The sequence below is a fragment of the Artibeus jamaicensis genome, unplaced genomic scaffold (genome assembly GCF_021234435.1).
Source record: "Artibeus jamaicensis isolate MK-2021 breed Jamaican fruit bat unplaced genomic scaffold, CSHL_Jam_final scaffold_1283, whole genome shotgun sequence".
Lineage (NCBI taxonomy): Eukaryota > Metazoa > Chordata > Mammalia > Chiroptera > Phyllostomidae > Artibeus > Artibeus jamaicensis.
In genome coordinates, this window is record NW_026522028.1 from 17,755,004 (window position 1) to 17,782,261 (window position 27,258).

Consider the following 27,258-nt stretch of genomic DNA (forward strand, 5'->3'; position numbering starts at 1 on the left):
AAAACCCATTTCATAACAGGAAAATGAGACAAGATACATTATGAAATCTCAAAGATTTCATAGAGCTAACCAAAAGTCCATGAAGAACCTATGTGTACACGGTTTTCTTTTTCTTCCAGTTTACAGGGAGAGTTTTCAATTCAGATAATTAAATTCTACCTACTCATTATTCCTCCTCTTTCAACAATAAAAATAAAGGTGACAAAGGATGGCTGGCTGTTACTCTTCTTACAAAAGAGAGTGACTTTTTCAGGGGGTGGATTCTGATGTACAAAGTCTAGGAAGTCACTGGTACAAAAAGAAAACAGATTAGTCATTACCACTACCTGTGGATGATTCTAGTTGGTCAGAATTCAAAGTGATTATTTTTAAAGTTCTCAGGAAAAATTATTTTCTAAGCATTAAAATTACATCTTGAGTGCTCACTCTGGAGAAACAAAACAGTACTATACACAGGTATTTTCAAGATATTGCAATCTTCCATTTGTAGACCTTTAACATATATCCTATTGGTGATTTAAAATAAAAAAATGAATCATTCAATGACTTTTTAAATGTTATTTCAAAGTAATAGATACTCAAAAGTTCAAATAACAGTAAGTGAATGTGAAGAAGTAAAAGGCACCCCCCACTTTCTATGCCCCAGAGGAAAGCACTGTATCTTCTTTTAGAATGTTCTATGCACATATGTATTACACATCTGTGTTCTTCCTGTTGTTTAGTCAATACTTTATACAAATAGAATAACACATACTATTTTGCACCCTTTTTTCATTTAGCAATACTGTTTTCATGCCTAAAGACATCTCAGCCTGGTTCCCTACCACTCTCAGGACAACATCCTATCTCCTTAGTATAGCATTCAAGCTCCTTCACAACCTGGCCCTAAGTGGCTTTTCTAGTTTAATCCCTGGATACATAAACACACGCACACAGTGCTGTAGCTGCCTTCAGTTCCTCCCACTGTCCAAACACATCTTGCCCTTTTATATCTCTGTATCTAGTGTACATGCTGAAGAAGATGGGAAACTAAAGAGCCTTAAAATCAATTGGTTTGCAATGAAGAAACTACTTAATTTTATGACTTTGGCAAATTAATTCACTCTGCCTGAAACCTAATTTCTTCATATGTAAAGTAGAAATATTCTCTCCCTCATAAGATTACTGTGAAGGAAAAAAATAAATAATATACTAAGTGAACCTAATACAATGGTTAGCAATAGTTATTAATTGTTGGGTTCCATCCCATTTACCTGGCACTGGAATCTCCTCCCTCCCCACTAGATTTAACTCCAACATCACTTCTCTGTTGCTCCTTCCCAAGTGCCCACGTATGGTTATTTTCCCAGTGTATTCTCTAATGATTCAAATCCAAAAACGTCCCTCAGATGATACATTGTCTTAGACTTGGTTTCAAACAAAGGGGGGAAGAGAAGTTAAGTGGAAAGTACGAGTGAAACAAGTCCAACCAAGAGTTGAGAACTGCTGAAGTTAGATGATGGGTTCACGCAAGTTCATTCTCCTACTCTGTACTTTTATATACACTTGAAATTATCCATATTCAAGCTTTTAATGTCTACTTCAACACTTATGATGTTATGTTACAAATACATGTTTATTTCTGCCTCCCATTAAAATGTCTTCCCTCTAAGGACAAGGAGTAACTTCCATTCATCTCTGAGCACAAGGGTAGGCACCCACAATACAGTCGAAATAGTCTCATTCAGGTGAATGAACAAACCCCTTACAAATAAAAAATAACTGAGTTTTACAATACAATCTCTTATTGTGAATAAATTCAAGTACAAACTTACCTGCAAATAGAAAAAAATACCAACTACATTATAGTTGTCTTGCAGAATACTTCCTAATATTAAGAAATTGTAGTCCTTGGTATGTGAACAATTTAACAACTATATGTCAGTCAGTGTTAATTTAGTACCATTAACTCTCAGTTATTTCTTTACCATAAGCACCACATAGAACCAAAAAGCTCTTAACTAAAGGGAACAAATTGCTGCTGAAATATTCACTATGGGACTTTGAGAGTAACACCCGAATCTGACATTAGTTAGTAAACCATGTTATTCACATAGGAGTCTGTCCTTTGGTCCTATATACCACTAGAACCACTGCTTTGTAGCTAACATAGAATAAGTGGAATTGTGATATAGTAAGAACAAAAGTGAAGTGAGCCCATGGGTCACTTTGTACAGCAGGAGACATGCCAAGAGCTTTCTGGAATATTTGAGCCACAAGAACGATAAATTATAAGCCTTTGGAACTTACATGTGAAACCTCATAAGCTGGAGACTTCTCAATCCCAAAAGCAGGTTAATTCTGTAAGGGTTTTTGTATGTTTGTTTATCAAGGTTCGAAATGTTTTAAGTCTAAATACTCCACAGAAAAGCTGTAATTTGTGGGTAAAAATGTTTTAATGTAGTCTAAAGAAAATAAGGTGGTGCTTTACAGCAGATACTGGGTTAGCAGAAGATATTTTATATAACTCTCCTTCTAACAGTCCAAGTTGCCAAGCTTTTCTCAAAATAAAGAAAAAATGAAAATATTATACCTCTTTTTAGTCTAAACTCCCAACCTGTAACACTCAGCTGGATCCGTCTTAGATTACATGCTGTGCAAATTTCTAATACAGAACAAGAACCTATAGACTGGTGTTTGTTTTCTCAGGTGGAAGGCAAGAGATGAAAAAAAAGAAATGGATGAAATCAACTTCCTTACGGCTTACAGATGTACACTAAACTGTCGGGGTGCTGGATATGAATCAGAAAAATTCACCGACCATTTGAGAAGATCTTGGAAAAAGTTCTGGAAGAAGATTGAAGGCCACTAAAATAGCTTCCCTCCTACCTAATTTTGAAAGATTAAGTGACTGTGCTGAGTAATCAGTCCACACCCATTCCAGTTTGCCTGATATACTTTCTTTCCTAGCTGAAATGCAGTAAATTTTCAGAACTGTTCAAAGGTCTGAATAAATTTCTCTCTTTCAAGTATTTTTTAAAGACTTCCTTAGAAAGATTTTAAAATTTAAAAAGCCTTGGTGAGCCCTGACTGGTATGGCTCAGTGGATTGAGTGCCAGCCTGAGAACCAAAGGGTCACCGGTTGGATTCCCATTCAGGGCACATGCCTGGATTGCAGGGGCCCCAGCTGGGGAGATGTAAGAGCTGATCGATGTTTCTCTCCCTCCTTCCCCTCTCTCTAAAAATAAATAAATGAAATATAAAAAAGTCTTGGTGGGAGGGGTTGGAAGAATTCGCCAACGGACCCCTCTTCTATTCTCTCTCCACTGCAACTTAACAAGTTCAGATTCTTTGGTCACATATTGACTACTTCAAGAGCTGTCCCCAGACTCATGCAATGTCATGTACCATCCTCTACATTCCCTCCATGATGTCTTATAACAAGATTACCCCCCAACTCAAAAGGGCTTTCAGGGCTCCTTGTTCCCTTTCCTGTAAAACCCAGACTCCTGACCATGGCTTTTGAGGACCTCCCATCTGGCCAAACTATCTTTCCAAAAACCCCATGTCTTTTTCCTCCCCACCTTTCATCTAAGGGTTCAGCCACTCCAGATGCCAAGCAACTCTCAACATATGAAAGCCATTCGGGTCTCTGGACACCTGGTTTGTCCCCTGCCTGGAAGCTGGATGTCTCCCAACTTTTTTTATTGGCCAGGCTCATCCTTCAAATCGCTTCAAGACTAATCTTATCTTTGAAACTTTAGTCAATTCCACGTGGCATGTCTTCCACATTCCCATAATCCTTTTCACTAGCTCTCTATCATATTACTGGCCTTGTAATATAGCAAAATTGGTATTTTGGTCATTGTCTCCACTGTACCCTATCTCTTTCCCATACCTCCCAAATGCCCAACACAAAGCAAGAGCATATTTTTATCTAAACTAATGAGAAAAATGGAACCAGAGACATGGAAACATCAAACAGACTGATAGCTATAGGGGAGAGGGAGGGAGGGGAAATGGTGGAAGGGAGGAGAAGGGACTAGTGAAAGAACATGTATGAATGATGCGTGGACATGGACAGGGGACTGACTGTGGGCTAGAGAGGTAGAATGGGTGGGTGCGGCAAAGGGGGAAAATTGGGACAACTGTAATAGAATAAACAACAAAAATTTTAAAAGAGTATATTTTTATCATTTGTATAAAAAAGACTCATACTTTATGGTGCTTGCTATGTACTCACTTGTTCAATGAATGTTTGTTGAATTAATTAGTTTGCACAGCCTGCAGTAGCAAAATTGTTTTTTCTCTCATCTTATAATTACTTTTACAAGTGGTTGCTAAATGGGCCTTAGTCATCTCACACTACATAGCCATAGAGTACCTGCAAGAATACAACAAAATATTAACTTCTCTGTTGCCTCCTTTCTCACCATTTTGGAGGGACTGGCTAGGGTCAAAGCATGAAGAAAGGCATCTGCCACACTTTACTTTTGGTTGGCCAGAACACTTAACTGGTGCTCTAGCCACTGAGCATTCCAAAGATGCACAGCAAACTTTTTCCTCCCCACCTCCTTGTACTCACCATACCTGCAGGGGATGTCAGCCAGCCCTCCAAGTAGACGCCCTCAACAACAGAAATATAAAGGAGAATTTGATTTTGAAGTACATACTTACAAGTCATACCTCAGCAATGTCTGTCCAGAAAAAGTACAGCCGTTGTTAATGTAACAACATTTTGTGCAACATCAATGTAACCTGGCAGTCAAGGAGAGTGGACTGGAATATGCATGCATAAACAACGATGACTTCACTGTACCAGTCAGTGGGGGCAGTCGATGCCACTGAGTGACCATGTGTACTGTGTGGCCGTCACATTCAAAATGACTGAGTAGAGCAACAAAATGCATCACATTTTGCATTAACCTTGAACATTCCTCTGCAGAAACTATTTGAATGATTCAGAAGGCTGCAGCTATGGGCCACTGGTGATTGGCTGCCTTACCATAACAACACACCCACTCATGCATCATGTCTCATGAGTTTTTAAAAGGGAAGTGATTTTAGACCATCAGTAAAATTCAGGAAAACACAACAGGGCAGCTGATAGCGATTGGAAGAATTGTGTGAGGTTCCAAGGTGCCCACTTTGAAAGGGACTGGGGTGTCACTGTCCTATGTACAATGTTTCTTGTATCTTGTATCTTGAATAAATGTCTATTTTTCATATTACATAGCTGGATACCTTCTGGAAAGGTCTCTTGTGTCCTAAAAATCAAGAGGAACTTTTAGTATAGAGGGACCTGGGTGAGCTACCCAAGAAAATATGAACCCCCCATATCCAATTACCCAATACTAGGTACCATAGTATATGCCTAAACAAAACCACAACACTGTTAAGGAGAGAACAGACATTCGGTGCTTAGGCATGATTTCAGACAGAGAAGGCTACCAATACCTGAAAGTATTAATTGGAAATGTTTTGGGTACCTCCCACTGGAAGCATTGTGCTCAGTGCTGTAATAGAAAATGAGCTGCGCTGAGTAAAACAACTTCTCTCTCTCCCCTCCCCCACCTCCAAATACTTTATTATTTAACTCTCAAAAAAACGGACATTCTCCTACACCATGATCACCACAGCTCAGCAAATCAACATTAATAATATCATACAACATATATGATCTATTCATTTCCTCAGTTATCCTAAAAATGTACTATACGACTGGATTCTTTTTTTCCAATCCAAGGCAATGTTTATACATTAAATTTTTTTATGTCATGTCTCCTCAGTCTTCCCTTAATCTAGAACAATTCCCCTTGGTTCTTCAGGGCACGGAATCCTTTCAAGAGTTCATGCAAGTTGTCCTGCAGAACATTCCACATTTTGGATTTTTCTGTTGCTCTATGGTAACATTCAAGTCAAATATTTCTGTGATACTGTAAGAGGTATACATCAGTGAGGGGCACATCCATTGATTGCCAAGCTTGGCCACTGGGCTAAGGCATTGATTGCCAGATCTCTCCATTGCAAAAACATGCTTCACATAATACTTTGACATCACATGAATATTCTATCCTCTAAAAAATTGGCTTTTGAATCTGTTAAATATGAATTCTAAGTCAGTTTAGCTAAATTACATTAGCATATATAAAACTGGAATCCTACGGCAAAATCACAAGAAAGATGGGGATATTTATTCCATAAGGTATGTGTCATTACCTCTAGTTTATGCACTAATAAATGCCATAACTCAAAGTTAAGTGATACGTTCAAGGTCACAAGTTCACAGCAAGTACTCAAACCTATATGTGCCTGGGTCCAAGGTTCATAGTCTTTCCATTACATCAGGAGTTGGAAAACTACTGTGCATGGACCAAATCTGGCCCACTGCCTGGTTTTATATAGCCCATGAGCTGAGAATGGTTTTTACAGATGGACATTTGCAACCAATCTGATGATAGGGAACACTAACTTTGAATCCCATTAGGTAAAATATTATGACAAAACTAAGAAGCCCATGCTTCCTGGTAGCAGACCTGTATTACAAAAAGAATATTGTGCTCCATTATTATTGTTATTATATTTTGAATTTTGTCCATTAAAAGTGTGTGGAAGTTTATTTCTCTCTCTTGTTATAAAAATATGTACTTAGCCCTGGCTGGTGTAGCTCAGTGGACTGAGCGCAGGCCTGCGAACCAGACGATTGTGGTTCGATTCCCAGTCAGGGCACATGCCCGGGTTGCAGGCCAGTTCCCACTGGGGGACCCACGAGAGGCAACCATACATTGATATTTCTCTCCCTCTCTCCTTCCCTTCCCCTCTAAAGATAATAAAAATAAAAACAAAATTACTTCTAAAAATATATGTACTTAATGCACTCAGTTTTGCCTCTTGGCCTACAAAGCCTATAATATTTACTACCAGGCTCTTTACAGGGGGAGCTACCAGCCCCTGCATAACAACACACTGCCTCCCTGACCTATACTTTATCCTTGCAGATACCCTCAGTAGCCATGCAGAAAGGGTATTTTCTTGAAATAATCAGCTACACTAAGGAAATGACAACTTCAAGAGTGAATACTCCCATTAGAAGAAAAGACACATGTATATTCACCCCCCATTTTCTACCCATGTATACATTTAAAATTTTCAAAAACTTTTGAACAAAGGGTTCCTACAATACTATAAACTTCCACAGCAACCAGTTGGAGCCATTGGATGCCACATTTCATATATGAACAAAATCTATGCAATATTTCCCATGCTAAAAGAGTTCTGCTTTTTTTTCTTTTTTTGCCCTGGCTGGTGTGGCTCAGTGGACTGAGCACCAGCCTGTGAAACAGAGGGTCGTCAGTTCCATTCCCAGTCCGGGCACAAGCCTGCATTGTGGACCAGGTCCCCATTAGAAGGCGCACAAGAAGCAACCACACATTGATGTTTCCCTCCCTCTCTTTCACCCTCCCTTCCTCTCTCTAAAATAAATAAATAAAATCTTTAAAATAAAACATGCTTTAAAAAAGTTTTGCTTTTTTTCCAGCTTTATGGTATAATTGAAAAATAAAATTGTCATGCCATGTTCAATTTTGAACATTTTATTTTATTTTTTAAAGATTTTATTTATTTATCTTTAGAGGGGAAGGGGGAAGGAGAGAGGGAGAGAAACATCAATGTATGGTTGCCTTTTTGTGTGTCCCCTGCTGGGAACTGGCCTGCAGGGAACCGGCCTGCAACCCAGGCATGTGCCGACTGGGAATCAAACTGCAATCGTGTGGTTCGCTGGCCTGCACTCAATCCACTGAGCTACACCAGCCAGGGCCAGAACATTTTAAATTGAACATTTAAAATGTTCAAAGTAATGATATGCTCTATGAAAACATTGTGAAATGATTCCCACCACTCAGTTAATACATTGATCACCTCACATATTTACCTTTTTGTGGGGTTCTGTTTTAGAGGTTTTTTGTTGTTGTTCTTTTCTCTTCCTTCTTTTTTTTTTTTTTGGTGACAACACTTATGTTCTGCTCTCTTAGCAAATTTCAAGGATACATACAGTATTATCAACTATAGTCACCATGTTATACATTAGATCCCCACAACTTATTCATCTTAAAACTGATAGTTTGCACTCTTTTACCACCCTCTCCCCTGACAACCACCATTCTATTCTGTTTCTATGAGTTCAGTTTTTTTTTTTATTCCACATATAACTGACATATCATGCAGCATTTGTCTTTGTCTGGCTTATTATACTTATTTGCTTTTTATCTTTAAAAGAAGTAGGTGTTATAAGTCTTCGTAACAATTCTTTGAAAACATCCTTCTGCATTTGTGAACACATAATGATCCAAGATCCCCTGACATGTAAGCTACTCCCAAGTTGCAAGTCAATTTTGGAAGCTACATTATCTTTCACACCCCCCTCACCAAGATGCCACTTAATTTAGGGATAGAGAGTCTATAATAAAATATAGGCCAAATCCAGCCCAGATGCTAAAAACGGGCCATAATGACGGAGGCTATGGCCCAGATCTGATTTGTCAGCATTCTTGGCCCAAGGCCCCAAACTCACTCCAGTAGCACCAGCTTGCTACTGTGGTTCAGAGAGAATCTGAACAGGGAAAAGACTCTGGAAGAAAAATTAGGAACTTGTACATTGCTAGTGGAAGCACATATCTGTGTAACATGCTGAGACTACTTGGCAATATCCGTAAGAATCACAATCGACTTCTTAAACCACCAATTCTACCTCTAGGAACTTATATTCCATTTTAGACAAGCAAAATGACATACTGTACAAGGTCATTCAATACATATTATCTAAGGTACAGAATGAAAACACCTGGAGGCCCATCATATAAAATATTAATCAATTGTGCTTCATCCACACAATACAATTCTAGGTAGCTCTAGTGGGCATTTGTCATATCTGTAATTGTCCATCATCTTTTGAAATTTTGAAAAGACTTTCTCTGTTTGGGGAAATTTCTCAGCGTGAAAGCCAAGAATCAAATTCCTAGGCTCCTTTGCAGCTAAATTGCAAGCTGTGACCAAGTCGCCACAGATGAGACAGAGCCAATAAGATTTTGCTTTAGAAGTGAGAAATGTAAGGAAAGAGGCTCTGCTAGGAGCTTCCATTTTTGCAGGCAGGAATCTGTGGTAGCTGCAAGGCTGCCTTCTTGGATCAGGATGGCAGTGAAAGCAGTTGCAGTCAAGTCATATGCCTGCTGTTTGCTTCTCAGTGCAGGCAGGAGCACGGGTGGCTTCCACTTCAGGCTAGTACTACACATAGCTTCAAGTTTTGTTTCTGGAAAACAGATGTGGGCCTGTTCCTCCAGCCGTCCAAACAATTCCATGAGTTACCTACAGCCCTAATCCCTTTTTGGCTTAACCATCTAGAGCACATTCAGTCATTGGCCACAAAAACTACCAAATAAAAGAAATGAAATTCTTTGAGTAATGATATAGACAGGTCATCAGGTTAAACTGTTGAAAAGAAAAAAGCAAGGTGCACGATATTAAATATGGTATCATTTTTTAAACAGGGATGATTATAGATGCAGTTACTTATATATTTCACATACTTCCTTTGAAAGTTGAAGCTAACAAACCTGACTGCCAGCTGCCTCCAGGAAAGGGCACAGGTTGGCTAAGGCACTGAAGGAGGGAAAAGTTCACTGCATTTCATTTTGTACTTTTTGAATTTTGAATCATGTGAATGGATTATCTATTGAAAAGTAAATTTTTAAAAACAATTTTGAAGAGACAAAGCTTAACCCCATGTCAGCAAGAAATATAGATGGACCCCAAATCCATTCCTCGGCCACCTGCCTGCCCTATGTGCAATTTCAAAACAAAGCTTCCAACTAAACAAAACTGCAGTAGTCTTCACTCACTGAGCCCAGACTTTACAAATACAATGCTCTTTCCTGTAAGTTGCCAACACAGAACAAGGCAGCATCTTGCTCTACAAAAACTGGTTATCTTTGTCAAAGGTAGCGTTGTTTGGCTGGGTTACTGTGGGGAAGGCACCAGGCCTCCCTTGGTCTCGAGGCTCATAGACTAGAATGAAAACAGTCAGACTAGATAGAACACAAGGCTTTTTCTAGCTCCAAAAACTCTATAAAAAGGAATTCTATTGGATGAAAGCCGTAACTATGGTTTGAACCTCTCCCTCTGGCACTTACCATTTCTGCTTTGTATTACGGTTCCCAGTATACCTGCTACATCCCCCTACAAGGCTGTATGTAAGTCTCTTGACAGCAAGTCCTACATTTTTAAATCACCCTTGCTTTCACCACAGCACCCATCCCATTGATTTCCACTAGCAAGGCCTTCTGGATTAAATGTCTTCTGAGGTTTAACTCTTCACTACACTAAGAGAACCCCTATGCATGTTGTTTTATACCTTTGAATTGTGACTTTTGTGAATATATCAACCTATTCAAAAGAATTTTTTCAGCTTTAAAGGATCTGAGACAGTACCTGATCCCAGAATAGCAAGAGCTTCATGTGAGTTCAGGTAAGTCACCTCATAAGCACCTGATTCCAAACAAAGCCAAAGAAAAATAAAACATATCCTCCCTGAATTTCAGATGTTCTCAGTTTTTTGTATGTGTGGGAAGGGGAACATTTTTGTATTAAAACACAGAAATATGTTAAGGAGTTGAATATGAAATTCACATGGTTCTTAAATTCAAAGAATTCAAACTCAGACTAGTTGCTTTGCTTTTTGCGCAATGGAGTAGCATGTACAGGTTTGTCAGAGTGATTCTACAGTTTTTATCATACTCCTAGACTGTTTTCTGAAATGAGAAAGGGTTACAGGTAGTGATGGCATTTGATGACACTTTCTTATTATAATTTTTATAAACGAGGCCTTCTTTGGCAAGCCAATTCCACAGCTTTTTAAGCTGCCCAACCAACTGCACATGCACAGCATGCATCTGAAGGTCAGGAGTTCATCAGGACTGGCACCTGCCTGGAAAGAAAGAGGGCTCTAACAACTTAAGGGTGAGAGGAAAGGGGAAGATGGTGATGTACCACCGAGGATGAAGGGAGCATCCTCCCCATCATGAGAAAACAGTCACTGTGATGTAGGAGAACAGTTTAGGGGCAAAGAACAGTAGAAGCCACAGTAAGAGCATTTACTGAGAGCCAACTGTGTGCGAGGCACTGACTTAAATGCCAAGAATGAGATGAGGTGAAGGAAACACACTCAAACTGGCTTTAACACCAGAACTGAATTAAAATGCAATTACAGCTCAGATTACAATAGAAAATTCCTTTTAGGATTCTGGGCCAGGTTTCTAGGCTCTGCATATTATAGAATTTTGTACAGCTGGAGGCAGCAAAATCTCAGATGAACACAAATGCACTGCCAGGATTATTACATAAAGCTTTTACTGGTTCTGGCAACTCAGACTTACCTCAGCGGCCAAAGGATTCACTTTTTAGACAATTTGTTGACACTTTTAGTGCTTTTCGAAAATGAAACTACAGGTTAGGGTTATTTGGTATTTTTATAAGTTTGTTGATTTCAGTCCATCCTATATTTTATATCTTCTATTTTATACACACACATGGGTGCATGAGTACACATACTCATATACACATTTCTTTTTATAAGAAACTAGTGCCTTAGTGAGAAGAGTAGAGCGAGCCAGGACATATCATGCAAGTGGAGCACTGCATATTATACACAGATCCTAGAAATACTTTCAGAGGGAACAAATAAAAGGTCAATCTCAGATCACACCACAGTTCTCACTCTCCAGACTAAATCACAGACTGGAACCCTCCAGCATACTTAAACTCATAGGAAAAAACAGTTTTGATGGGGTATGCGCTCTGACTTCATTAATTGGTTTTCTTTGTCAAATTCCTAGCGAAGACCCCATCCAATTGTTGAAATAACAAGTGTTCCTCTCACCTCCATGACATTCTGGCAGCCTCCCTCCTCTAAGGAGACTGGATCCCTCAGAGTGGGCTACTGTAAGGCACTGAAGCTGGAGACAGGTCCCTTCCCACTCAGGACTATTCCCCTCACCACAGGACTTCATGGCAACCAGCACACTCGGTCCCCTGCATCATCATGGCAAATGCAGAAGGATTTAAGGGGCTTTGGCCAACCAGCCAGAATCAAGCCCAAAGACCATCCTGCTATTGGTGCTACTGTGACCTAATGACTATATTATATTGACCAGACTGATCTCTTTCTATGCCCCAGCTACAAATGTCCATCCCCTTCTCTCTCTAGCTTAATGGACACCCATCATTTGAGATCTGACCTTGCTCTCACCTGTCCATCCTTGTCCTGCACTTTACCCCCAGGTACCCACTGACACGTCCCTGATACTAACCCCCTCCGTTTTCTCCTATAACTGAGCTGTGCTTGCCAGGAGGGACATCTCTAGGACCCAGGTGGATAGATCTCCTATCTCCTACCTTGAATCACCTGTAGACACTGTTCCATCGGCCTGGAGAGACTTTTGCATTGCCTAATCTGATCTAGTCCACCCGTCTCACAACGGGGGCCTGTCCACAATGGATGAGCTGAGACCTAGGTCCTGATTTCTCCCAAAACACTCTAACCTGAGTACAGTCCATTCTCACATGCCATGCCTAGAGATTTGACAACTTAGAGATATCTGACAAAGAACAGCCCCTGCCTTAAAAGGGTTTACAATCTGTTATGGCCTCCATGTTTGTGTCCTGTCCTTCCCCCGCCCCAAATTTATATACTGAAACTCAACCTCCGCACAATGTGATGCTATTAGGAGACAGGGCTTTTGGAAAGTGATTAGGATTAGATGAGGTCATAAGGGTAGAGCCCTCATAAATGGGATTTGTACCCTTATAAATTCACAAGAGAGCTTGCTTTCTCTCTCTCTGCTCTCCACCCATGAGGGCACAGCAAGAAGTTCACAGCCTGCAACCAAGAAGAGGACCATCACCAGAACCCAACTATGGTGGCACCCTGATCTTGGACTTCTGGCTTCTAGAACTGTGAGAAATACATTTCTGTTGTTTATAAGCCACTCAATTCATAGTATTTTGTTAGAGCAGCCTGAGATAAGACAATCTTACTGGAGTGTGTGTGTCTAGGAAGTCTGAGAAAAAGGATCAACATTTCTCAAACACTTACAACATACTCTCCAGGCATTATTTCTCTCTTTTAGGTATCATTTCTAAATACTTAAACTAATCCTATATGAATGACTTTGCAGATAGGCACTTCAGGGTTTGTGAGGGTTATTAGAATCTGGAAAATGAGAAACCGCCTGAATTGAAAGACCTTGCTGGCCAACAATTTATATTCATAAATGTCACATGAACCAACTCCACTGTGCAAACAGGCAATCCCTTATGTTCACTACGCTACCAGTCATTCTGTTCTCTTAGGTGGCATGCTATGGCAGTGAATGGAGTTTCTTTGGGCCTACCAACTGAAAGACATTGCTTTTTGTACCTTGACAGCCAGAGACACATACAAATTAGGCCCCACTATTTCCTGGCTTTCCAAATGGCCATGGGCACACATCCGTAAGAGGGAGCATGTATAAAGGGTACAACCTCAGAACTACATATTTTCTCTTAACAGAACCAAGGAACAAAACACAAAGCTGGCTTCATCATAACTGTGCAGTAACCAAATGAGCTTACCAGATGCAGAACAAAAACTAATGAACACCTGCCATTTTTCTTTCGGCTACAAAGCATCAAAATCCCCTGCCAATGTTGATGAAAATTCCCACCTTTTCTCAGCTAAAGACACTTAAAATGTCACTCACTTTCCTGATTTCTTCTCAATCAGGGTATGGGCACAGGACCTAAGCTTGGCCAGATACATAGCACAGTTATTTGATTTAGTAACACGTGATGCGAAGCAGCAGGAAAAGTAGATCATTGTTTTCTGAAAACAGCAGCAACACTAGTTCCCAGGGATGGCAGAGGTGCCCAGCCCACACCCAACACCCAGTGCAAGCAATGTATGGTGCAGCTGGAGGCACCCCACTACTCAGGGGCTATACAGTGCCAGCCTCCTCATCAGATCAATTCCATGGTATAATATGGCTGTAACTTTGGTAGTGCTGTGAATTTTTCAAGCTTTTCCCCCAGCTTTCCCAGAGAAAGCGTGAACTAGGCGATATCCTGCCAATAAATTCCTTTTCTGCTTAAATAACCCACAGGTAATTTCTGTTAATGAGATCATGTTACTAACAATCTTGGATGTTATGGAGGACAGGTCAAAGTTGAGCCTTGACTGATCTAGAACATCCAAACTTGGCTGTGTCAAATTACTTAATGCTGTATAAAAAACCACCCCAAAACTTTAATACCTTTTATTTAGTTCATAATTCTGGGGTTCAGCAATTTGGGCTGTGCTAGCTGGGCAATTAACACTGACCTGGACCAGACTCCACTGATCTCAAGTGGGGCTCACTTAGGCTTCCACAATCAGCTCTTGGGTCATCTAAAAGGTGCCTCCATTCTCTTATACATGGAGAAAGCCTCTCATACTCCAGTAGGTGAGCCTGAGCTTTTTCAAGTGGTGATAAGAGTTCACAAAGCAGCAGGAACTAAAGCTGAAATGCTTCTTCAGGCCTAGGCTCAAAACTTGTATTAGGTTGTATTCTATGATCAAACCATGCCACAAGGCCAGCCAAGGGTCTAAGGATGGAGACACAGACATCACCTTTTAAGGGAGGGAACTGCACAGTATTGGGGGAATTTTGCAATGTACCATACCTGTTTGATAAAGAGTAGAATGGGGGGAAATTGGACATAATAAAGATAACCTTAGAGACTCTACTTTATTAGAACTGCTTATACATAGAATCTGTGCTTTCCACCATTTCCATTAACTACCAATAAATGCCAGCCACTGATTCAACAATAGCTAACTAGAATAACTAGAAGCAATAAATGTACAATGCTGAGTCATCTAACTCTGTAGCCTGTAAACAGTTTTGTACAGGACAGTTAAAAACTGTTCTGAGACCCAATTTCAAAGGGGGAGGGCATTCTCACACAACAACAACAACAACGATGAACAAGGTGATTGAGAATTCAACTCAACTCTGACACTATCTGCCCAGAGATAGCATCGGATTCCACAGGTTGAGGACTCAGTCCTACAAGAATGTCCTGCCCCCACTTAAGACATCATTTGCAAGCCCAGGCTGTTACCTGTACTTATGACCAACTGGCTATAAATCAGAGGTTCCTACAACCTCCTCCTCAGATTTGATCAATCTTCTAGAGCAGATCACAGAAGTCAGAGAAACTTTTTACTTACCAGATCATCCGTTTATTGTCAAAGGACATGGCTGAGCCTGAGGGAAGAGACGAGAGGTCCAGGTGTGGGAACGGGGCACGGAGCTTCTCTGCCCACTGCACCACTCACCCAGAACCTCCAGATTCACCAACCCAGAAGCTCTCCAAACCCAGTCCTTTTGCTTTTTTTATGGAGGCAGCATCACACAGGCATGATTGATTAATTCATCAGCCATTGGTATTGAACTCCAAGTCCAGCTCCTCTCCCCTCCTCAGCAGTCGGGGAGATGGGACTGAAACTTTTAACCTCTTAATCATGTTTGCCTCCCCTGGCAATCAGCCCCCATCCTGAGGTGCTTTCCAAAAGTTACCTCATTAACATTACAAAAGACACCTTTATCACTCTCAACACTTGGGAAATTCCAAGCGTTTTGGACCTGTGAGCCAGGAACTGTGGACGAAAACCAAATATATGTGAGAAATATGGTCATCTGAATGGCCAAATACATTTTTTATTATAAATCATAATATTGCAGTAGGCCTCGTCAATCTCTCATATTACACAGGTCGTACTCAAGATCATTGACTAGAGTTTCGAGGCATCTGACACCAGCTCTCTAGCTTTGGGCCTTCTTTGAACCTCATTTTTTCTCCAAAGCTCAAAATCAACATTTTGTGTAGATGAACAAATGGGTAGTTAGATCACGTCAGGCATAGGACCGGTTAATATCCCTAAGTTACAGAAAAGCCTACTATAATTTTAAAGCAATCTAAAAAAGCTCTGCTCTGAATTTGTTATTAGTATCTTAAAGAGGTTTAACCATATCCCCTTCCGAAAGCCACTCAAATTGGCAGATCCCACAAATTGAAACGAGATGTTTCCCTGACAACTGTTGAACTGAGAAAGAAAGGGCTCCTCTAAGAAATCTCCATGGAAACCACCCAGTCCTCAAATCTACCATTTACCTTATACTTTGGCTGGCATTCAAGTACATAGAATCAGAAAAAAAAAAAACATAAGGAAGTTGGAAGGACTTTGGTGCAATGAGGAATGTCTATGTTTGATACAGTGAGACTTTCCAGGAAAAGAAAGCATATTCAGCCCAAATATCTCAGGACTCAAATTCAAAAGCCTCTTCATGCCTGACCCATTTTCAAAATACTTCAAAGAGAGTTTTAAAACACAGTGCACTGGTCTACCTAAGGCTGCTGTGACAAAGTAGCACAAACTGGGCAGATTAAAACAACAGAAATTTATTGTCTCATAGTTCTGGAGGCTGGAAGTCCAAAATCTAGGTTCAGCAGGGTTGGTTCCTCTCAAGGACTCTAAAGGGAAATCTGTTCCACGACTCTCTCCCAACTTCCATTAGCCCCAGGAGTTTCCTGGCATGTAAATGCATCACTCCAGTCTTCATCTTCATATAGCATTATTATCCCTGTGTGCCTTCAAATGACCATCTTCTTAAGGACACCACTCATACTGGATTAAGGGCCCACTCTACTCCATTGTAACCTCATTTAAACTTAATTACATCTGGAAAGACCCCATCTCCAAATTAGGTCACATTCTAAGGTACTGAAGGTTAGAACTTCAATATATCTCTGGGGGAGGGGGCACAAGTCAACCCATAGCACAGTGCATTTATAAAAAGTATTTTATATTACCTGTTCACTAAGTGTTTGTTAAAGCAAATTTATAACTCCATTTAATTCGTGGCTTAATCAAAATAGAAGGTTCATAGTTGGTCACACAGCCACACTTAGCTACAATGAATTGTGAGCAGTGCAATGTTTACTCCGGGAAGCCATGAGCCCAGCTGAAAACTGGAGTTTCTACTGCGAAAGAGAAGGGGATAAATATCTGGGGACAACTAGAAATCTTTGTCACATAGACAAACAGAGAAATCACTCAGGAAAAATAAGTCAGTGTCCAGATACTGTGGCCCTTAGGTCAGGACCCACTGCAAAAACAAGATCATAAAAGTTAATGGTGCTTGAAAATTACCTTGGAACTGAAATTAAGAAACTAGTTTGTGTCTAACAGAAAGCCAAAGGCAAAAGGCACTCAAATGGCATACAGTGAACAACATCCGAAATTAGAAGAATTTGAGGGGGGAAAGTCAGTTATTCACCTTCATACAGGGACTCTCATAGACCCACATAGCTCCATTTCAGAACAAAACTAGCCCAGGACCTCAGAACACCACCAAAAATAAAAGCTCTACCTTATTTAGTATTCAATGTTTATGATTCTTCTGACTCTGATCCCTTTACATCCTGCTTTCCTTAAATATTTTTAAATTTAAATAAAATTAATTAAAAAATATTTTTAAATTAAACTTTATTCTGAGTTCATCGTAGATTCACATGCAGTTGTACAAATGGTACAGAGATCCTGTGTAACCTTCACGAGTTTCTCCCAATGACAACATCTTGCAAAACTACTGTGCAATATCACAAGGACACTGACTTTGATACAGTCAAGACAGAGAACATTTCGATCACCACAAGGATCCTTTATGCTGCATTTTTATAGCCAATCACTTCCTTCCTGCCCCTGCTTCCTCAACCCCTGGAAACCACTAATCTGTTCTCCCTATCTATAATTTTGTAAACAACATTCTACAAATGGAATCATACAGTGTGTAACCATCCAGGATTGGCTTTTTTTTTTTTTTTTTTTTCACTTACATACATACGTAATTCTCTGGAGATCCATTCAGGTTGTTGTTTGCACTGATAGTTCATTTCTTTTTATTGTTGAGTAGTATTCCATGGTATGGATGAACCAGTTTTTTTAACCATTCACCCACTGAAGAACATCTGTATCTTTTCCAGTTATGGGTTATTATGAATAAAGCTGCTATAAACATTCATGTGCTGGGTTTTGTATGAACATAAATCTTCATTTCTCTAGGATAAATGCCCAAGAGTGCAGTTGCTGGGTCACATATGGTAGTTGCATATTTAGTGTTCTTAACAAACTGTCAAACTGTTTTCCAGAGGGCTATATCATCTTACATTCCCATCAGCAATGTATACATACCATTCTTCTGCAGCATCTGGTGATGTCACTATTTTTTATTTTAGCTATTCTGATAGGTATGTAGTGTTATCTCATTTGGCTTTACTTTGCATTTCCCTAATGACTAATGATGAATATCTTTTCATGTTTCTGTCATTTGCATATTCTCTTCACTGAAATGTTTCATGTCTTCTGCCTAATTTCTTATTCAATTGTTTGGGCTTTTTTACATACTGCAGACAGTTGTGTTTGTTGGGGGGTTTTTTTGCCAGATATGTGGTTTGCAAATATTTTCTCTGACTCTGCAGCTTGTCTCTTAACAAGGTCTGTCTCAGAGTAAAAGTTTTTAAATTTTATAAAATTCATTTAATTATTTTTCCTTTTATGGATCATACTTTTGGTGTCAAGTCTAAGAACTCTATCTAATTCTAGATCTCAATGATTTCCTGTTTTTTTATTTTTGAAACTTTTAGTTTTACTTTTTAGTCCTTAAAAAGGATTAAAAGAGGGGGGAGGAGAGGGACGTGGAGGGGAAGGCAAGGGGGAAATGGAAAAACATTTAATTGGCAGCCTCCCATAGCTCCCCACCTGACTGATGTCAAACTAGCAACCTAGATATGTACCCTGACTGGAAATGAACCTGCAACCTTTTCATGTATAGGACAGTGCTCCAAGCAACTGAGCCACCTGGCCAGGGTATGTACAGTTTTAAGTTTTATATTCAAGGTTGTGATCCATTTTTGAGTTGTTTTTTATGTAAGGTATAAAATTTAGGTCCAGGCTCTTTATTTTATTTTTTATTTATTTTTTGACTACTGATGTTCAACTAATCCAGAATCATGAATTGAAAAGGCTATCTTTCACCCTGGCTGGTGTAGCTCAGTGGACTGAGCACAGGCCTGTGAAACAAAGGGTCAGCAGTTCAATTCCCAGTCAGGGCACATGCCTGGGTTGCAGGCCAGGTCCCCAGTTGGGGGCACATGAGAGGCAGCCACAAGTTGATGTTTCTCTCCCACTTTCTTCCAGTCACCTCTCTCTAAAAATAAATAAATACAATATTTTTTAAAAGAAAAGGCTATCTTTCTTCCTCCACTTAATGGCTTTTGTAATTTTTGTCCAAAAAAATCAACTTTGTCAAAAATCAATTGGGCATATTTCTATGGGTCCATTTCTAAGTTCTTTGTGCTGTTATACTTATCTATATATCTATCCCTTCACTAATACCACAGTCTTAATTACTACAGTTATATAAGTCTTGAAATTGGGCAGAAAAATTCTTCTTTCTTTATTCCTTTCAAAACTGTTTTAGCTAGTCTAGTTCCATATCCATTTCAGAATAATCTCATCTTTCCCTACAAAAAAATCTTGCTGGGATTTTTGTAGAAATTATACTCAATTTGGAGAAAACTGACATCTCTAAGTTGTGCCATCTTTTTTTTTGAAGATTTTATTTATTTATTTTTAGAGAGGGGAAAGAAGGGAGAGAAGGAAAGAAGCTTCAATGTGTGGTTGCCTCTCAAACACCCACTACCCGAGATCTGGCCCACAACCCAGACATGTGCCCTGACTGGGAATTGAACTGGTGGCCCTATGGTTCACAGTCTGGTGCTCTATCCACTGAACCACACCAGTCAGGGGTGTTGTGTCCTCTAATCCGTTAACACGGTGTATCTCTCCATTTATTTAGATCTTCTTTCATCAGAAAGAAATCAAAGTATAGTTTCTAGGGCACAGATCTTCTGATATGCTTTGTTCGATTTACACCTATTTTTTTTTGAGTAATTGTAAATGTCATTCTAATTTCAGTGTCCATGTATTCATTGCTAGTATATAGAAATATCATTGTTTTTGTATGTTTATCTTGTATCCTGTAACCTCGCTGAACTCACTTATTAGTTCTAGGAGTTGTTTTGTAGACTCCTTGAAATTTATACACAGGCAATCTTATAATCTGCAAAGAGGGACAGTATTATTTCTTCCTTCCTGAAATGTATGCCTTTTATTTCCTTTTATTGCCTTACTGCACTAACTAGAACTTCTGGCATAATGTCAAAAACCTGAGATGCAGCAGACATCGTTGCCTTTAAAATGAACCAAGATAGATGTAACAAGAAAGGAAGGGAAAATAAAGTAGTAAATATGTAGATAAATCTAAATTAGGAGTTGGCTAACTAAGGCCTACAAGCCAAATGTGGCCTGCTACATGTTCTTGTAAATAAAGTTTTACTGAAATATGGGCATACACAATCATTTACATATTACCAATGGCGGTTTTAGTGTTACAACAGTGGAGTTGAGTAGTTGTGACAGAGAACACATGGCCCACAGAGGTTAAAAAATTTACCATCTTTTCCTCTATAGAAAAAGTTTACTAAACTGTGATCTAAATAAATAATGTCTGCATAAAATAACATCTTATAGAATTTTATAGTACTAAAATATAAGATAAAAACAATATAAGTTGGGAAAAGGGATAAGTGGACTTAAAGATTCTGCATTGTCCAGGAAAAAGAAAAAGAGAAACATAAATAGTAATAACTTTTTTACCAAAACATCTACTAAACACATTCTCTTAGGTTCAGAAGGTAAAAAAACTTCCATCTCTTCTCATTCCATTGTTTTTCAGTCAAATCAAAGTAGAATCACTGACCCACTAGCACCATAGGGCAACAAGATGCTATGAGTCTATAATAAATCCCTCCTTAAAATATCTATCAGGGTACTCACCAGGTCCAAATCATCCAACCTCATGCTTTTCACTGCTAGAGTGACCAAGCATCCTGTTTGCCTGGGACTAAGGGGGGTTCCCAGGATGCAAGATTTTCAATGCTAAATCTGAGAAAGTCTAAATTGGTTGTCCTACTCCTAACTTCAATGGCCCATACAATTGAAATGGACTAAGTGTGGCATGACAAGTTCTTCTCTTTCCCATTCACTTCTAGTAACCTAGTGACCAAATGGAACTCATTAAAGTACTGCTGAAAAGTGCAGGGCCTCTCCAACAGAGATCACTTAATTGCTTTCCAAATGATGCCTTTGAAAGAACATAAACTCCCTGGTTCTTCAAAAGTGCAGTATATCAACAAGTTAATTGAGGTAAAAGAAAGAAATCATGGATACCTTGTCAGGCTGTTTTCTCACTTTCTAGGTCCCAGTCTCCTGCTAAAGGATACCAGTATGTAGCACAGAAACTAAATATATTTTAATCTAAGAGAATTGGGAGACTTCCAAAGAGCACTGACCTGAAAAATCTTGACAGAGCAGAGGAAATTGATTTTCTACCAAAGCCATGCAGAGGATTAGACTCAGATTGAGGCCAATAAAAGATTTACATTCCATCCAAGTCCCAATATAATATGATGCACAGATGAAAACATGCTCATGAGCTGACATAGCTAACACACATTAGAAAGTTCAAGGTAGAAATCAGTTCTTAAGAATGCTAGTCCCAAAGGCAAAAATACAATATATAAATTGCATTAAAAGTCTTTAATGAATCACAACATAATCAGTCTTTCAAATAAATTTTCATAATTAATTTTTATTCTCATTTTGTCCCCCCTTCAAAATGATTGCCCTCAAAACCTCAGGATCAGAAAATAGCAATAGTCATGCATGTGTAATGACCAAAAAACTCTTTAAATTGATAATGGGTACCTTAACACTTTAAGAAAAACCCTCCAGTTTCCCAGCTTTCAAATATTAGACAATTACTCTACCCCCATGTCACCACCCATACAAACAACTGAACCTACACATTGTTTTTATTATAACCTCTGTTAGTTATGGTAGGATTCCCTGTACACAGACAGAACCAAAAGTAATACTGGTGACCAGCTTGACCTTGATTGACCAGGTCACCTACACTGAGCAGTGTGCAATGTGAAGGCAAGTCTGCTCATCAGGGGGGCAACTATTCTGGCTACGGTAAAAATTAAAATTAAAGCTGCCTCCTTCACAATGCAAATTTTGCAAGTTTTCTTGAAATCCTGATTTTTTTCAATCTTCCTTTGTCTAAGAAAAGAAATATGATGTATAGGATGTCAAATCAACAGATAAAGTTAAGAAAAGCTATTACTGTGTAAATGAAGCATGACATTAAGATGGTAGGAGTCACGAATGAACGTGAGTAAGCCAGCCTCCATGTAGAATTGGTTATATCCAACTGAACACAATTTTGAAAGAAAAAGGGAAATACTTAAAGGAAGCAAAAAGCTCTCGCCAATGCAATCAACAGTGGTTAAAGTGATGAGTTGATTCCCGAGGTGTAAACGTTTTTGATTTCATGGTTGCACAATTAGAAAGAATAGATCCATATACCTTTGCACCCAGTCAAGGCCCTTCTTTTATTCCCCAAAGCTCAAACCAAGTGTAATAAAAGTATAGTTAAACTGTTTCAGTAAGAAGAACTGTTAATATCCTCAATTTCAGGAAAACTTAATTCAATGTTAAAGATATATAAAAACTCAGTTCTGAATTTGTTTAAACAAATCCCGTTTCCAAGAGCTACTCAAATTGATGGGCATCAAACATTAACTGGAAGGGGATGCTTCCTAGCAATAGCTGGATGAAGAAAAAAGGCTCCTGCAATAAGTCTCCATGGAAACCACCCAGTCTTTGCATCTACTGTTTATCTTATACTTTGGCTTTCATTCAAGCACATCAAATCAGCAATAAAAATGTAAAGAAGTTGGAAGGGCTTTGGAAAATGAAGAATTCAGTGTTTGGTACAGGGATATTTTCCAGGAAAAAAAGAAAACACCTGCAATCCAAACTTCTCAGTACTCAAGAGGCCTCTGCTATTTCAGCCTGTTAAAATACAAATCTCACAAACGAAGTATGCGCAAATAGCTTTTATATTAAGTATTTGATTTTGCCGATTCACTAAATGTTTATAAAAGCAAGTTTGTATTCTCATTTACACTGTGAATGATTTGGGCATTTTAAAGAATAAAATCCTGGTTTGGGATTTCAGAATATGAAAAGGAAATGCAATTTATAATTTTGCAGCTGTGAGAAATAAGGATACAACACATGTGGTAGCCATCCTCCAAGATGGCCCCCATGATCTCCACCTCCTAGTATTCACGATACCCTTGTATAACCCTTTCCCACATGACATCAGGGTTGTCTGTGTGACCAAGAGATTATGGCAAAAGTGATATGTGACTTCTGAGACAGGGACGTAAAAGATATATGGCTTCTGTCATGTTCTCTCTCTCAGATCCACCTCACTGGGGGAAGTGAGCTGCTATGTCATAAAGATACTCAGGTAGCCCTAAGGAGAGGCCCATGTGGTGAGAAACTGAGTCCTCCTGCCAACAGCTACGTAAGTGAGCCATCCTGGAAGCAGATCTTCCATTTCCAATTAGACCTTTGGATGACTGCAGTCCTGAATGACAACTGGACTGCAACTTCAAGATAGAACATGAGACAGAACCACCCAGCTTAGCTTCTCCTGGATTCCTGATTCTCAGAAACTGTGTGAGATAATAAATGTTTGTTGTTTTAAAGTGCTAAGTTTTGAGGTGATTTGTTATGCAGCAATAGATGACTAATACAACATATAATTGTTACCTCTTGGGCACTGCCTTCCTGTCTTTATGTTGAAACCAATACTAAAGAGTTAGTATAATAGTGTGGAAAGAACAGGGTTCTGCAGGCAAACATATTTGGGTCAAATCCTAGGCCTGCTACCTACAAGCTGTGTATTCTTGGTCAAATTACTTAATGGCAATGCCGTAATTTCTTCATCCAAAGCAAAATAGAGATTGGAACTATCAAAATCATAGAGTATTTGAAAAAAATTTTAAAAATATATAAAGAGCCTGGTACCAAATAAGCATTTATTGTTAGTCCCTTCCCTTTTTTAAGAAGCAAATGATTCTGCTAAAATTGAGATAATTTATGAACAGAACTACAACTAAACTGAAGTACTGAACCCTAGAAAAGTTGTAAGACTCCTTTTTGCATAGACACAAGGGAAGACCTCAGCTGTTGCCAAGGTCTGCCACATAAATACAAAAACAATGGGACCAATCTTGTCTGCTAAGTGTTTTTATATAATTTATTCCATTTAATACTTTCTCAATAACCTTTCATTAATCAGAGTAAACTAGGATATACTAAATCAGGATTTCTCAACATAGGAACTATTGAGGTCTTGGGCCAGATAATTCTTTGTTGTGGGAGGTGTCCTGTACTTTGTAGAATGTTCAGCAGCATCTACCCACTGTGTGCCAACAGCACCTTCCCCAGTTGTGCTAACGAAAAATATGTCCAGACACCCCCAAATGTCTCCGGGCAGGAAGTGCAAAAATCACCTCTGCTTGAGGACCAGTGTGCTAATTTAGTATCAGATAGGCACCAAGTCTTAATGGCTTAAACTGACATTTTTCTTTGCTCAGGCTACAAAGTCTGTTGGGTATTGCAGCTCTGCCCAATATCATTTTCATTCTGGTACCCAAGTTGATGAAGCAGTGCCTATCTGGACCACCACCAGTCATTATGGCAGAAGAGAAAAGAGACATGGCAAACCACCTGCTAACTCTTAGAGCCTCTGCCTTGAAGAAGGTCCACAACACCTGCCATCGCAGGCCACTGGCCAAAGCAGATCCATGGTCAAAGATGTTATCAAGAAAGAAACAGTGAATGAATATTTGTGAGCAACTGTGTAATCTATTGATCCCTAAAACATCCAGAGGTGCAAACATTTTAATCATGAAAAAAAAATTCCCGGTTACTTCACAAAACTCATACCACAACTTAGCAAGATTCAATCCATATCTACCCAACACAAACACATACACAAAAATCAATATTCTCTCCACTTCAACAGTGGTCTGCAAACTGTGCTCTATGGAAATGAGCAGTTTCTAAAAGTGCATCAGAGATTCTGTAACATTTAATTCATTTTAATTTCAATTTTTAAAATTTATTTGATTCCACTCTTAAGTATATACCAAGAGAATTGAAAACATATGTCCATATAAGTTCAGACTTTTACTGTGTTTTTGCAGGATTCTATATATAATTTCCTTAATATATAAATTCATTGACTATTAGCTAATAATCATTTAATGAGTGATGATTCTAACAGTACAAAGTTCATAATTATCTATCCCTAGCCTATCAGTATTTTCTCAGCTGCATATAAAAGGAGGGAAGATGATTTATTGATCACTATAAAGACTTAAAATTGTTTTGTGCTGAAGTAGTCATATTTTCAAGGGGTGAAACCACCTCACACACAACAATGAAGGTAGTCAGTCACAGACCTGGAATGACACCATACTGGGATATGATACTTCTCATTAGCTGAGTACTCCTGTTACCAGCCTGTGTGTACATGGTATCCCTCAACTGAAGCCTAGCAGGGAGCCAGCTGTGCCACATTTTTAGAGGTAGACAAATGGAGGCTAGATCAATGGAAAACTCATTTAGCTACTTATGTTAGGTACAACTTTTAACAACGTAATAAGGCTTCCTAATTTTTCTAAGGCATACTTTTCTAGTTACCTCCTGGCCTTTGTCTGGTGCCTGTAGTGTTGATTAATCTTTTTGGTCCATTCTGAATTTTTTAAAAATAAATATGAAAGGCAAAAAAATATCTATATGTCCACATTCAAACTTATGCATGAATGTTCATAGCAGCATTATTCATAATAACCAAGAAGTGGAAACAACCCAAATATCTACCATAAAATAGAATATTGTTTGGTCATAAAAAGGTGTGAAAACTAAAACATGCTACAATAAATGAACCAGGGGCTGGCCATGATCAAGGAACAGACCAGAATGATGCTTCACGTCACAGCAAATTCACTCTGCCACTTTTTCAAAATAGTTATCTTGGAGGGGAAGCCAATTATGGCATTTTATTAAAACTTCCTTCCAGTCATTTTGCCTGTGTTTTCTGCATTCATAGTCCTAACCATGAAATCAAACGGTTTCATGGCTAAAGCTCTGATCACTCCCCACCAAGGTAAGTTACAGAACAGCTCCATGAGAAAAAGTCAGAGTCCCAATTCCCATGGAGCATCCAAACTTCCACCTCTGCCCCACAGAGGACTGTGGCACAGGAAAGAAAGAAGCAAGAGACACTGTATGGAGAAACTTCCAGAAGAGTATGACCCCTACATCACAATCTCCAGGAAAGTTAATGGGAAACTGTCCTCCTCTCCCATGGATTTAACAGTGATCTACTGAATGCAGCCCATCAAAGACTCTTGAAAACCTTTCTTTCTTGAACGGCTACCCATGGTAATAACTTATCCCCGGAAGACAAGTCTCAAATGAAAGTCAAAGATGACTGCAAAATACTTTGTAGGGCCCACACATGAGTCAACAGAAGAGAATTACCTTTTAACCTTTCTTTTTAAAGATTTTCTATAAAAGGCACTTAAATAGGACACTACTTTCTTAAATTGTAATCTGAAAATTAAGGTATGATAACTCATAATCTGCACTCTGTTAGGAAAGAGGTTCCTTATTTTTGATGTCATGGACCCTTTGGCAGTCTGATGAAGCTTTATGGATCCCTTTTACGAATGATGATTTTAAGTGCAAAAAATAAAACAGGATTACAAGGGAAGCCAATTATATTAAAATAATTATTAAGGTATTCTATTAATTTGTGATAGGTAATACAGGGTAGGGCAAAGGTTGGTTTACAGTTGTTCATATGGAAAATAATGTAATAATTAATAAATAATAATACAGGAATAAACTCTTGTGTTTTGCATACTCACAACTGTAAACCGACTTTTGCCCCATCCTGTATATATACTTATTATGGCACTGAGGATCAAGAACTAGTAGAAACCCTAATAACTGCCAAAATTTTGAAGTAGTGATTAGCATAAATGATATTTCCAAGTATCTGCAACAGCTGTGATGCAATGTGAAACTGATTTATTGATGACAAAGTCACAGATGGGGGCTAATGGTGTGATTAGTCACTTACATTCATTAACTGA

At 38.9% G+C, this 27,258-nt stretch overlaps 1 protein-coding gene across 3 annotated transcripts in view; it reads right to left on the bottom strand.

Moving 5' to 3' along the window:
* The window catches only part of REPS2 (RALBP1 associated Eps domain containing 2), a 219,772-nt gene that overhangs the window by 172,591 nt on the left and 19,923 nt on the right, over positions 1-27,258 (bottom strand). The gene's annotated exons all lie outside the window — the stretch shown is intronic.